Source organism: Chelonoidis abingdonii, chromosome 2 (genome assembly GCF_003597395.2).
Source record: "Chelonoidis abingdonii isolate Lonesome George chromosome 2, CheloAbing_2.0, whole genome shotgun sequence".
Classification (NCBI taxonomy): Eukaryota; Metazoa; Chordata; order Testudines; family Testudinidae; genus Chelonoidis; species Chelonoidis abingdonii.
The window spans coordinates 41,994,130-42,006,298 of NC_133770.1; the positions used below are offsets into that span (position 1 = coordinate 41,994,130).

The 12,169-nt window shown below is 42.1% G+C and overlaps 1 long non-coding RNA gene across 1 annotated transcript in view; it reads right to left on the reverse strand.

Annotated features, from left to right (window-relative positions):
• Positions 1-221: 221 nt before the first annotated feature.
• LOC142046192 (uncharacterized) overlaps positions 222-12,169 on the reverse strand; it is a 57,121-nt gene continuing 45,173 nt past the window's right edge. The window contains exon 2 of the long non-coding RNA XR_012655091.1: positions 222-449. This is a non-coding gene — a long non-coding RNA (uncharacterized LOC142046192). The remainder of the gene's footprint in view (positions 450-12,169) is intronic.

The following is a 12,169-nucleotide window of genomic DNA, read 5'->3' on the forward strand; positions in this document are numbered from 1 at the left end:
CCAGCGCAGGCCCCCTGCCAGACAGGGTCCAGGCCTGAAGCCCTGCTCAGCCCTACCAGCCGCCAGCTCCACTCACCTCAGCTGCCAATCTGGGGTTCCAACCGGTTAACAACTGATCACTCAGAAGCCTGTGTGCAGCTTAAAGTATCCAAATATGTGTCAGACATTGGAAAACTCAACAAGGAAAAGCAAGGGCAAAGATCACACTAAACTGATAAGAACTGCATTTTAATTTAATTTTAAATAAAGCTTCTGAAATATTTTGAAAACCTTGTTTACTTTACATATAACAGTAGTTTGGTTATATATTATAGACTTATAGAGAGACCGTCTAAAAAATATTAAAATGTATTACCAGCATGCGAAGCCTTAAATTAGAGTGTATGCATGAAAACTTGGCACACCACTGCTGAAAGGTTGCCAACCCCTGGGCTAGATGGACCATTGGTCTGACCCAGTATGGCTGTTCTTATGTTAGGAGTTTTCACATAAAAAGTAGTTTTTTTCTAATTGCTAACCCTGAAAATTCAATCTGTGCTATTTCTATCTCAACCATCACTACTACTAATAAAGATTCTTCAAGCTAAATCTCATTGATCCTTCTCCATTGGTGGAAATCCTGCTTTCAGTCCCATCCGACTGAATATCCACAAACCAGAGCAAGTTTGTTGAGGGAAGTGATACCATGTTGACTGTCACTTTTCAGGGTTTCACTTAAGTTAAATCATTTTAGAAATCTGTTTAACTTTGGGCTCGGATTTCTCCTACAAATTGTTTTCAGTCCAGTGATCACACCAGTCTGCTTCTTCACAACATAAATATTTTATTATAGCGCTTGAAGAGTTTCAAAGCCAATATATACTTGAAGGCCTGGGCAGACTAGGAACATTAAACTGTGGGTTAAAGCAAATTCTTGAGCTCTGACTTCCCTTTACAGACCATATAAAAAGGTTTATAACCAATAGCATTAAATAAATGGAAGTGTACTGATCACCCAAATCTGAATATATACATATGAAGAATCATTTTTCACTTTGGCTTGATATTTTTCCTCAGGGATGCAACATCATAAAATCTGCAACAACAGCTGGGGCTGTGATATGCGAACACGAGTTGTGATCACTACTCAAAAGACAAGAGAAAGTAAGCAGAGTAAGCAAAAGAATATTCTCAACAGACAAACTTATCAATAGAGTGACCAGATGTCCCCATTTTATAAGGACAGTCCCGATTTCGGGGGCTTTTTCTTATATAGGCACCTATTAACCCCACCCCCTCTCCTGATTTTTTACACTTGCTATCTGGTCACCCTACTTATCAACCAGGCAGGAATGTGGGTTGTGCCATATAGAATTGTATTCTGGTCATTTATATGCACGGAGGGTTGGTTGACTGGAAACAAAAATGCTCTTGGTCAGTTTCTGATGTCGATATGTTACTTAGCCTAAATAAAACTTTTCTTTGAATTGGGTTAATAAAAAGAGAAGCCCAGTGTAAAGTGAATGGTGGCATGGAAATGAGGTCTAATATTTCCTCTAATCAGATATTGGTAGGAACAAAGATAAATGCCTTCTATCTTTAACATGCCTTTATTTGCAGTTCCCAAGATTAGCTTTTAAGCAACCAATCAAGTAGCCCTCCAACACCCTAACTCAAGGTGGGGAATAGTAATCCTTCTGAATAAGAAGAAATCAGCATTCTTAAGTAACAAAAATTTCCGTTTGGTTTGCTGCATTGTTTCCAGTTTTGCATAGAACTTACCCACCCTTCTCCCATTGCTATGGAGATGAAGACAGTGTCTAGACTCAATTGGCTAGAACAACAGCTGATGTAAAGTGTCATAGCCGCATTGACTTCAATGGAATCACACTGACTTGCAGCAATTGAGGTTCTTACCCTATATATTTAGAAGCAAATTAACTGAATGTTTCAAATCTAAATGTTTCTTACATTGCTTTAAATTAGACAACTTACTATTTTCTAAGTGAAATTAAAAATAAATTGATTATTGTCATTACATTTGCCTGGCACACCACAGCCCAGTGCAGCCCAACATGGCACATTATGAAACAAATTCCCTCAGGACCTGGTTTGCAGCAGAAAAAAAAAACTCAGAGCATGACACTGATAGGAGGAAGGCAGGCATTTCCAGAGCTTCTCTTCACCAGTTACCTATCCTGTGCCAAGGACTAGTGGCAGGGCAAGCCAATAGTCCCAGCCATTCCAGCCAGCACCTCAGAGAATACAGCCCTCCACAGCACTCTCTGTACTGGAAGTAATGGAGAACACCACCATTGTTTCTCTTCTATGTCTGGCCAGTTTAGGAAATAACAGGATGCTCCCACAAGATGCAAGTTAACCTATTTCTGCTTCAAGTTGGAATAAGCTGGGTGCCTGTAACATGAATTTTCTGACAGTTTAGGACAGTGTTTCCCAAACTTGGGACGCCGCTTGTGTAGGGAAAGCCCCTGGCAGGCCGGGCTAGTTTGTTTACCTGCCGCATCCTCAGGTCTGGCCGATCGTGGCTCCCACTGGCCGCAGTTCGCTGCTCCACACCAATGGGAGCTGCAGGAAGCAGCAGGCAGTATGTCCCTCGGCCCATACAGCTTCCAGCAGCTCCCATTGGCTTGGAGTGGCAAACCGCGGCCATTGGGAGCCACAATCAGCCGGACTTGCAGATGCAGCAGGTAAACAAACCAGCCTGACCAGCCAGGGGCTTTCCCTACACAAGCAGCGTCCCAAGTCTGGGAAACACTGGTTTAGGATGTCTATATCAGTACATGTATCAGAGGGGTAGCGGTGTTAGTCTGAATCTGTAAAAAATCCTGTGGTGCCTTATAGACATATATCAGTACAGCGTCACCAGAGAGTGGAACAGACTTACTTCACTCCTAACTGTGTCCAGTGAAAACAATGTTCATTGAAACTGGAGATCAGTTCAGCAGATGATTACATTCCCAAACAAGCGGAGCTGCAATTCAAATCAAAGTTAAACTTTCCAACTATCAGAGTGTTTAGACGCAGTGTTCCAATTCAGCTCATTAAGGAGAGGAGAGTTTGCAGCTCAAATCTAATTCCAATCAAGATCTGGGGGTTTGGTTGGGGCCCATTCAAACCAAGACAAAATTCATGTTTAAATGTAAAAAGTTTGAAGTTTTCACAAGCCTGGGCCTTTCCTGATTCTCACTAAGGCTGGAAGAGCACATGTCAAAATACCAAGAGAAAAGCTTTTCTTGGGTAACTTCCACAATCATTGTAGCAGGATGAACTAGAGATCCAAAGAGCCTGTTTTTATGAGATTTACGGCATGATTTTGCAGGCTCACTTTCATCTGAACCTTTTGCAGTTATGCATTACTCCACCGTACTGGGGAGTGTTAAATTAACTGATTAAAAAGTAGTCCATTTGATATGTTTTAAAAGTCAATAAGGTGGTTAAAAGTTCATTTGGGCATTACTTTATACCAAGCAGTCCATTTTGAAAAAAATCATGTTTCCATTTCTTCATAAATTTGTATTTATTTATTTTAATTCATTTCTTATCAATAAAACATACTGAATGCCCAGGAAGCTTTCAATTCCCAAAACATACAATCTTAGCAGAAAGCAGCATTTTCACTTTCAGCTTCCTTGTGGGGCAGTATATTTTGCTCCTATTGACAGAAGTAAATGTTTCATGCAGAAAATAAAGTCTTTTCTTAAAATAAATAAAGACACCACTTTTCTCTTGTTCCTTTTCAGAGGACATGCATTCTTACAGATCAATGTTTTAACCCTTAGGACACTGGCATTTTTCAGACTGCCAGCCAGACAAATGCTTAAGCCATACATCTACAGTCCTCAGTGGTTTTAAATGACAAAAATTTATCCACCTATGTGTCTTTTAATGTTTTTAAATGGGTTTTTTGTGCCTAAGCAGAGAGAAGACTTATGCATGACTATGCGGAGGCCAGGGGAATAGGGCTGCTTCTGAGGTAAGTAGAGTGCTTTATTTCTTATTCACTTTTCTGTTGGTTGCTATTAATTTTTACAATTGACCTGGCATTTTGCAGGCAATATAAAGCAGGGAATTGTTGCTTCTTTCAAGTTCTGCACTTCTATTGTAACAGTGAAGGGCCAATCCCTGGATCTCTCACCTGCAAGACACTCATCACAAGCAAAGGCCATTAAACCCACAATTAACAAGAGTATCAAAAGGTGCTGATCACCCACAGCTTTTACTGAAGTCTGTGAAAGCTTCAGGAGCTCAGCAGCTTCGAAAAACAGTCTGTATGGGCTCAGTTCAGCCCTAAGCACACATAATACTACAGTACAAGGTAGAAACCAATTCTAAATGTCATAGTTTTGCGGTTTCCCTCTGCACCAAGAACAATTAAAACACTTTTGCTTGAGCTTGAGTTTGTTCAAATGAAATAAAAAAATCAAAGTGAAACTTATGGGGAGTGACACCCCTGAAATAAACAGCCCCAGGAACTGAAACTCCTGAGCTTTGCAAGGCAGTAGCCAAAATAGGGGCTGAGAGCCAGAGCAAGTTTGGTGGAGGTAGTAATACTTTGCCCCTTTCTCTCTTTGGTCATACTCCGAAAACTACTGGCAAACAGAAAGAAGCAAGATGTGATCAACCAGAAAATCATATAAAGGGAGCAGATGCTCATGCTCGGAGAAGAGCTTTTTATGTAGCTAACATCATCATGCTAATGCATATACTTTTTCATAACTCTGTGTTTTAATTGTTGCCTCATTCAGCATTTTTTTAAAAATGAAATTAGATGGCCTGGAAATCTTCTGCAAAATGTAGGGGCTAAATTATCAGATGATCTGATAGTATCGCATACCTCTTTTGACTCTGCTACCAGTTCAGATAGTGAAAGAATGCAATCAGAGTCACTGTTTCCATCTTTAAATGCATATGATAATGCTAAACTTTTTATTTCATACTGACATTTCGCACAGAGATTCCAATTTCATTTCAAGTAATTGTATGCTCTTTTGTACCAGTGGATTACAATCTCCAAAACCTCTTCTAGTTTCCTGAATACGTGAGCCAGAGTAGCACCATGGCCTGTCTGAGAAGGTCCAAGTGCAATTAAACCATTTAGAGAATACCAACCTGGGGATCTCTGCCCATGCAATAATCATAATTGTATGAAGAGAGTCGGGAGCTAAGAATCTGCAGGGCACTCTTTAAAGAAGCACCTCATCCCTCCATGAGCTATGAATGTTGCCATATTCTGTGCTTGAGGGTTGTGAGAGATTTGGGGGTATTACTGTCTGAAGCCTAATAAAAACCTGAGACATGGCTCCTGCAGGCCAGTTTGCCAACTCACCAAATAAGGAAGGGGGTGGAAGTCACCATTACAGATTTTTTCCATCTCCTTTTCTTCATGGATTGCTTTATATTCACAAACTAAACAAAATCCCCGCAAACAAGCACTTCTATCTCAGACAGTGGGAGGTGAGAGAATGCACCTTTTCCCACTGCTAGCTCCCTTTGCATCAGTTTCCCTTTTCGTTTTATAACTCCCCCCAGATCATCTATTTGATGGGCTGGAACCTGGTAACTCTTTATAGACAAGGCTGCATTCACACCTTATCACAGGTACTGGCTAGTAGAAGATCTATCTAGGTGCACCTAAAGATATACACTTATTACTGTTTTATAAGAAGAGTTCCTGCAGCTGGCTGCAGACACTCACATCTTGTATATTTAATTATCAACCATACTAAGGCTCTCAAGCTACAACATTGTACTGGATAGTCTATATCTTATAAGTCTCTGTTAATATGCAATGACATTGAGATTAAAAATATTTTTAGGAAAAACGCACTTTTTCTATTATAAGTTTCTATTTAACTTTATTCATCTGCCCCATTTCATCCCCATTCCAGTGGTTTAGTGACTAGAATTAAGAAACTTTAGGTATTTACACCAAATTTAACTGGGTTCTTATGATGCCCATGGAATCAGATCAACTGCAAAGAATTTCCCCCACCCAGTGATTTCCCTACCCCCCCCCCAAGGGGGAGTGTACACCCCTCCTTGAATTTCCCCAACACCCCCCACCCAGTTTTTTGAACTAGTCACCTGCCAAACCTGGTGGCTGAACTTTGCGCCTTTGTCCTCACCCACAACTATTTCACATTTGGGGACAAATATATACCTTCAAGTCAGCAGCACTGCTATGGGTACCCGCAAGGCCCCACGTATGCAAACATTTTTATGGCTGACTTAGAACAACGCTTCTTTAGCTCTCATCTCCTAATGCCCCTACTCTACTTGTGCTACATTGATGACATCTTCATCATCTGGACCCATGGAAAAGAAGCCCTTCAGGAATTCAATCATGATTACAACAATTTCCATCCCACCATCAACCTCAGCATAGACCAGTCCACACAAGTGGTCCATTTCCTTGACACTACTGTGCTAATAAGCAATGGTCACATAAACACCACCCTATACTGGAAACCTATTGACCGCTATACTTACCTAGATGCCTCCAGCTTCCATCCAGGACACACCACACCATTCATTGTCTACAGCCAAGCTCTAAGATACAATCACATTTGCTTCAATCCCTCAGACAGAGACGAGCACCTACAAGATCTCTATCAAGCATTCTTACAACTACAATACCCACCTGCTGAAGTGAAAAAACAGATTGACAGAGCCAGAAGAGTACCCAGAAGTCACCTATTATGAGACAGGTCCAACACAGAAAATAACAGAACGCCACTAGCCGTCACCTTCATCCCCCAATTAAAACGTCTCCAACGCATTATCAAAGATCTACAGCCTATTCTGAAAGATGATCCCTCACTCTCCCAGATCTTGGGAGACAGGCCAGTCCTTGCTTACAGACAGCCCCCAAACCTGAAGCAAATACTCACTAGCAAGCACACACCACAGAACAACAACACTAACCCAGGAATCTATCCTTGCAACAAAACCCGATGCCAACTCTGTCCACATATCTATTCCAGTGACACCATAATAGGACCCAATCACATTAGCCTTGCCATCAGGGGCTCATTCACCTGCACATCTACCAATGTGATATATGCCATCATGTGCCAGCAATGCCACTCTGCCATGTACATTGGCCAAACCAGTCAGTCTCTATGCAAAAGAATAAATGGACATAAATCTGACATTGGGAATCATAATATTCAAAAACCAGTAGGAGAACACTTCAACCTCTCTGGCCATTCAGTAACAGATTTAAAGGTGGCAATTTTGCAAAAGAAAAGCTTCAGAAAGACTCCAAAGAGAAACTGCTGAACTTGAATTAATATGCAAACTAGATACAATCAATTTAGGCTTAAATAGAGACTGGGAATGTCTGAGCCATTACACACATTGAATCTGTTTCCCCATGTTAAATATCCTTACACCTTCTTGTCAAACTGTCTTAAATGGGCTATCTTGATTATCACAACAAAAGATTTTTTTTCTGCCGCTGACAATAGCACATATTAATTAATTAGCCTCTTAGAGTTGGTTGGGCAACTCCCACCTTTTCATGTTCTCTGTGTGTATACATATATATACCTCCGCACGTATAAATTCCATTCTATGCATCCGATGAAATGGGCCCACGAAAGCTTATGCTCAAATACATTTGTTAGTCTCTAAGGTGCCACAAGGACTCCTGTTCTTTTTGCGGATACAGACTAACATGGCTGCTACTCTGAACATGCCAATTTAGTGACTGTTTGGAAATGAATTGAAATTGAAACATTAACACACACTCTAAAAGCATATACAGTGTATGATAAAATACATGTATCTGAAAGTATAATAGATTTGAAAAGTCTGAACATAGACTAGCTTCCTATACAGCTGTTGTTTTTTATGACAATGTCAGTGCATTCATTTTGGTGATGTGGCCAACCTAATAATTTCAAATGATGATTTGTATGCAAAGCCTAAATGAGCTCTCCCTGACAGCTAGTGATGAGGTGGAGGAAGGCTTCAGGACAGATTGTATTTACATTCACACCTAATCTACCTAGGTATCCAGCAAACGGAGCTGTGCTGCCCAAGTGATAGATTTTGGCTGGGGTTGGGTTACAAATCACTTGAATGCGGAGAGTGCGGGTGGGGAATGAAATGTTGTTGTTCTTATTGTATAAGTAAAGGGCAGTTGAACTGTACTTAGCCCTTGCTGATTGAGGGCATCAAGAGAGAGGGTGGGGACCTGTCCCTCTCACTGTTTAAAGACAGAGCTGACTAGGCTCCATAGATAGTCTTTTGTTCTGTTAAGAGACCACTGCAGCTGAAATCACTGATAATCAAGTCCAAGTGCTTAGTCCTGCTCTGGGGACAGTGTTCTTTGGTTACAGTGTTTTTGTGTAAAAAAAACAGCCCAGAATGCACTAGCAGTGAGGTTCCCCCACTGAGTGCTCAGCTGAAATCACGGAGAGCTGGGTGGACCCTCAAGAGACCAACTCACAGAGGTCACAGTGGTAGGTGGCAGCAAAAGGTAACTGCACAGGGCCATTGGCAACAGAGTAGTGGAGTGAACGGTGGCACAACGAACAGCCATGACCAGAGCAAACAGTGAGCAGCTGAAGGAACAAGCAAGGTGCCTTCTTGCCCCCCACCTGGGAGGTGTGCTCACGTAAAACCCTCTGAACTCTGAATCTCCACTGATCAAAGACAACACCGGTGAGTGGGATGCGGTGGAGAGAAGTGAGGGACACAGAATCATAGAATCATAGAATCAAAAGGTTGGAAGGGACCTCATGAGGTCATCTAGTCCAACCCCTGCCAAAGGCAGGACCACTTTCCCTAAATCCCAGCAGGGTGCGTCTAGCCGGACCTTAAATAGCTCTAAAGATGGAGATTCTACCACCTCCCTAGGTAACCCATCCCAATACTTCACCACTCTCCTAGTCAGAAAGTTTTTTCTAATATTCAGCCTCGACTTCCGCAACTGCAACTTCAAACCATTGCTCCTTGTTCTGTCCTCCATCACCACTGAGAACAGCCTAGCTCCCTCCTCCTTGGAGCACCCCTTCAAGTAGTTGAAGGTTGCTATCAAATCCCCCTTAGTCTCTCTCTGCAGGCTAATAAGCCTAGTTCCTTCAGTCTCTCTTCATAAGTCATGTGCTCTAGTCCTCTAATCATTCTTGTTGCCCTCCGCTGGACTCTCTCCAATTGTTCCACGTCCTTTTTGTAGTGTGGCACCCAAAACTGGACACAATATTCCAGATGCGGCCTCACCAGTGCCGAATAGAGGGGAATAATCACATCCCTCGATCTGCTGGCAACACTCCTACTAATACGGCCCATTATGCTATTAGCCTTTTTGGCTACAAGAGCACACTGTAGGCTCATTGTCAACTTTCCATCTACCGTAACCCCAAGATCCTTTTCTTCAGCACTGCTACTTAGCCAAACAGTCCCCAGCCTGTAGTAGTGCATGGGTTTTTCTGTCCTAAGTGCAGGACTTTGCACTTGTCCTTGTGAACTTCATGAGGTTTCTGTGTCCACTTCTCCAATTTGTCTAAGTCTCCCTGAATCCTATCCCTGCCCTCCAGCGTGTCCACCACTCCCCCCAACTTGGTGTCATCTGCAAATTTACTTAATGTGCAAGCTATCCCATCAAAGATCATTAATGAAGACATTAATAGAACGGCCCTAACACAGACCCCTGGGGCACACCACTTGTTACTGGTTGCCAACTAGAGAGTGTGCCATTGATACCTACCCCTGAGCCCGTTGATTCACCAGTTCTCATCCACTTCACAGTCCACCTCCAACCCATACTTCCTTAGTTTGCTGATGAGAATGCTGTGGGAAAGCGTGTCAAACGCCTTAAAGGTCAAGGTAAACACATCAACACTTGCCCCCATCCACAAGTCCAGTCATCTCATCATAGAAAGCAATCAGGTTGGTCAGGCATGATTACCCTTGGTGAATCCATGCTGACTGTTTGATCACCTTGTTTCCTCTAAGTGTTTCAGGATGGATTCCTTCAGCACCTGCACCATGATTTTCCAGGGATTGAGGTGAGACTGATTGGTCTGTAGTTCCCTGGATCCTCCTTTTTCCCTTTCTTAAAGATAGGTACTATATTTGCTTTCTTCCAGTCCTCGGGACCTCTCCTGTTCGCCATGAATTTCAAAGATAATGGTCAGCGCTCTGCAATCACATCAGCTAACTCCCTCAGCACCCTCGGATGCAGTTCATCCGGTCCCATAGACTTGTGCACCGTAACGTTTTAAGTAGTCCCAACCTGACCCTCTATCACAGTGGGCTGCTCTCCTCCTCTCCTCTCGGCGTTCCCCAGTTTAGTAGTCTGGGAGTTGATCCTGCCCGTAAAGACTGAAGTGAAGAAGGAACTGAGTACTTCAGCCTTTTCCATATCTCCACCACTAGGATACCTGCCTCATTGAGTAAGGGACCTACACCATCCCTAGTCCTCTTCTTGTTGCTTACATACTTGTAAAACCCTTCCTATTATCCTTCACATCCTTTGCTAGTTTCAACTCAAATTGCCCTTTGGCCTTCTGATCCTATCCTGCAGGCCTGACAATAATCTTATATGCCCCCAGTCATCTGTCCAAGCTTCCATTTTTTGTAAGCTTCCTTCTTTTGCTTCAGCTCACCACTGAGTTCCTGCTAAGCCATGCTGGGCACTTTCTACGCTTGCTGTTCTTTCTGCACATCGGTATGGTATTTTCCTGGCTCTTTGCATGGTTTCTTAAAAAACTGCCAGCTCTCCTGGACACCCATCCCTTCAGTTCAGCTTCCCAGGAATCCTGCCCATCATTTCTCTAAAGGAGCTGAAATCTGCTTTTCTGAAATCCAGAAAAGAAACATTTGTTTGTTGACTATATTTAGTGACTTTGCTCCAGAATGCTAGATTTGTGACTGGGAATGGAAACTTACCTAAATATGTTTTCTAGTAGCCAAGATTTTAAAATGCATTATTTGCCAAGGTTGTTATCTCACATTGTTGCTCTCTTGAGAGGTCATTATGTTGGGGAGTTTCTGTACTAAACATTTTACATAAGAATGGTCAAACTGGGTCAGACCAATGGTGCATATTGCCCAGTATCCGTGTCTTCCAACAGTGGTCAAGGCCAGGTGCTTCAGAGGGAATGAACAGAACAGGTAATCATCAAGTGATCCATCCCCTGTTGCCCATTCCCAGCTTCTGGCAAACAGGCTAGGACCTCAAGAGCATGGTGTTGCATCCCTCCCCATCCTGGCTAATAGTCACTGATGGACCTATTCTCCAGGAATTTATCTAGTTCTTTTTAAAATCCTGTTATAGTTTTGGTCTTCACAGCATCCCCTGGCAAAGAGTTCCACGGGTTGACTTTATATTGTGAGAAGAAGTACTTCCTTTTTTTAAAAAAAACCCTGCTGCCTATTACATTGGGTGACTGCTAGTTCTTGTGTTATGTGAAGGATTAAATAACATTTCCCTATTCATTTTCTTCACACCAGTCAAGATTTTATAGATCTCTTTCTTATCCCCCCTTAATCATCTTTTTTTTTAAGCTGAAAATTCCCAGTCATTTTAATTTCTTCTCCTGTTACCCCTAATCATTTTAGTTGCCCATCTCTGTACCTTTTTCATTTCCAATATATATATTTTTAGGGTGGGTGACCAGAGCTGCACACAGTATTCAAGGTGTACACGTACCATGGATTTATATAGAGGCAATATGATATTTTCTGTCTTATTATCTATCCCTTTCTTTAAAAAGCAAAGGTTTCAGAGTAGCAGTCGTGTTAGTCTGTATCCGCAAAAAGAACAGGAGTACTTGTAGCACCTTAGAGACTAACAAATTTATTTGAACATAAGCTTTCGTGGGATGCATCCGAAGTGGACTGTAGCCCACAAAAGTGTATGCTCAAAGGTGCCACAAGTCCTCCTGTTCTTTTTTAAAAAAGCAAACAGAATGTTGGGAATCATTGACTGCTGCTGCACATTGAGTGGATGTTTTCAGAGAACTATCCACAATGACTCCAAGATCTCTTTTACTTGAATGGTAACAGCTAATTCAGACTCCTTCATTTTGTATGTATAGTTGAGATTGTTTTCCAATGTGCATTACTTTGCATTTATCAACATTGAATTTCATCTGCCATTTTTGTTGCCCAGTCACCCAGTTTTGTGAGATCCCTTTGTAACTCTTCGCAGTCTGCC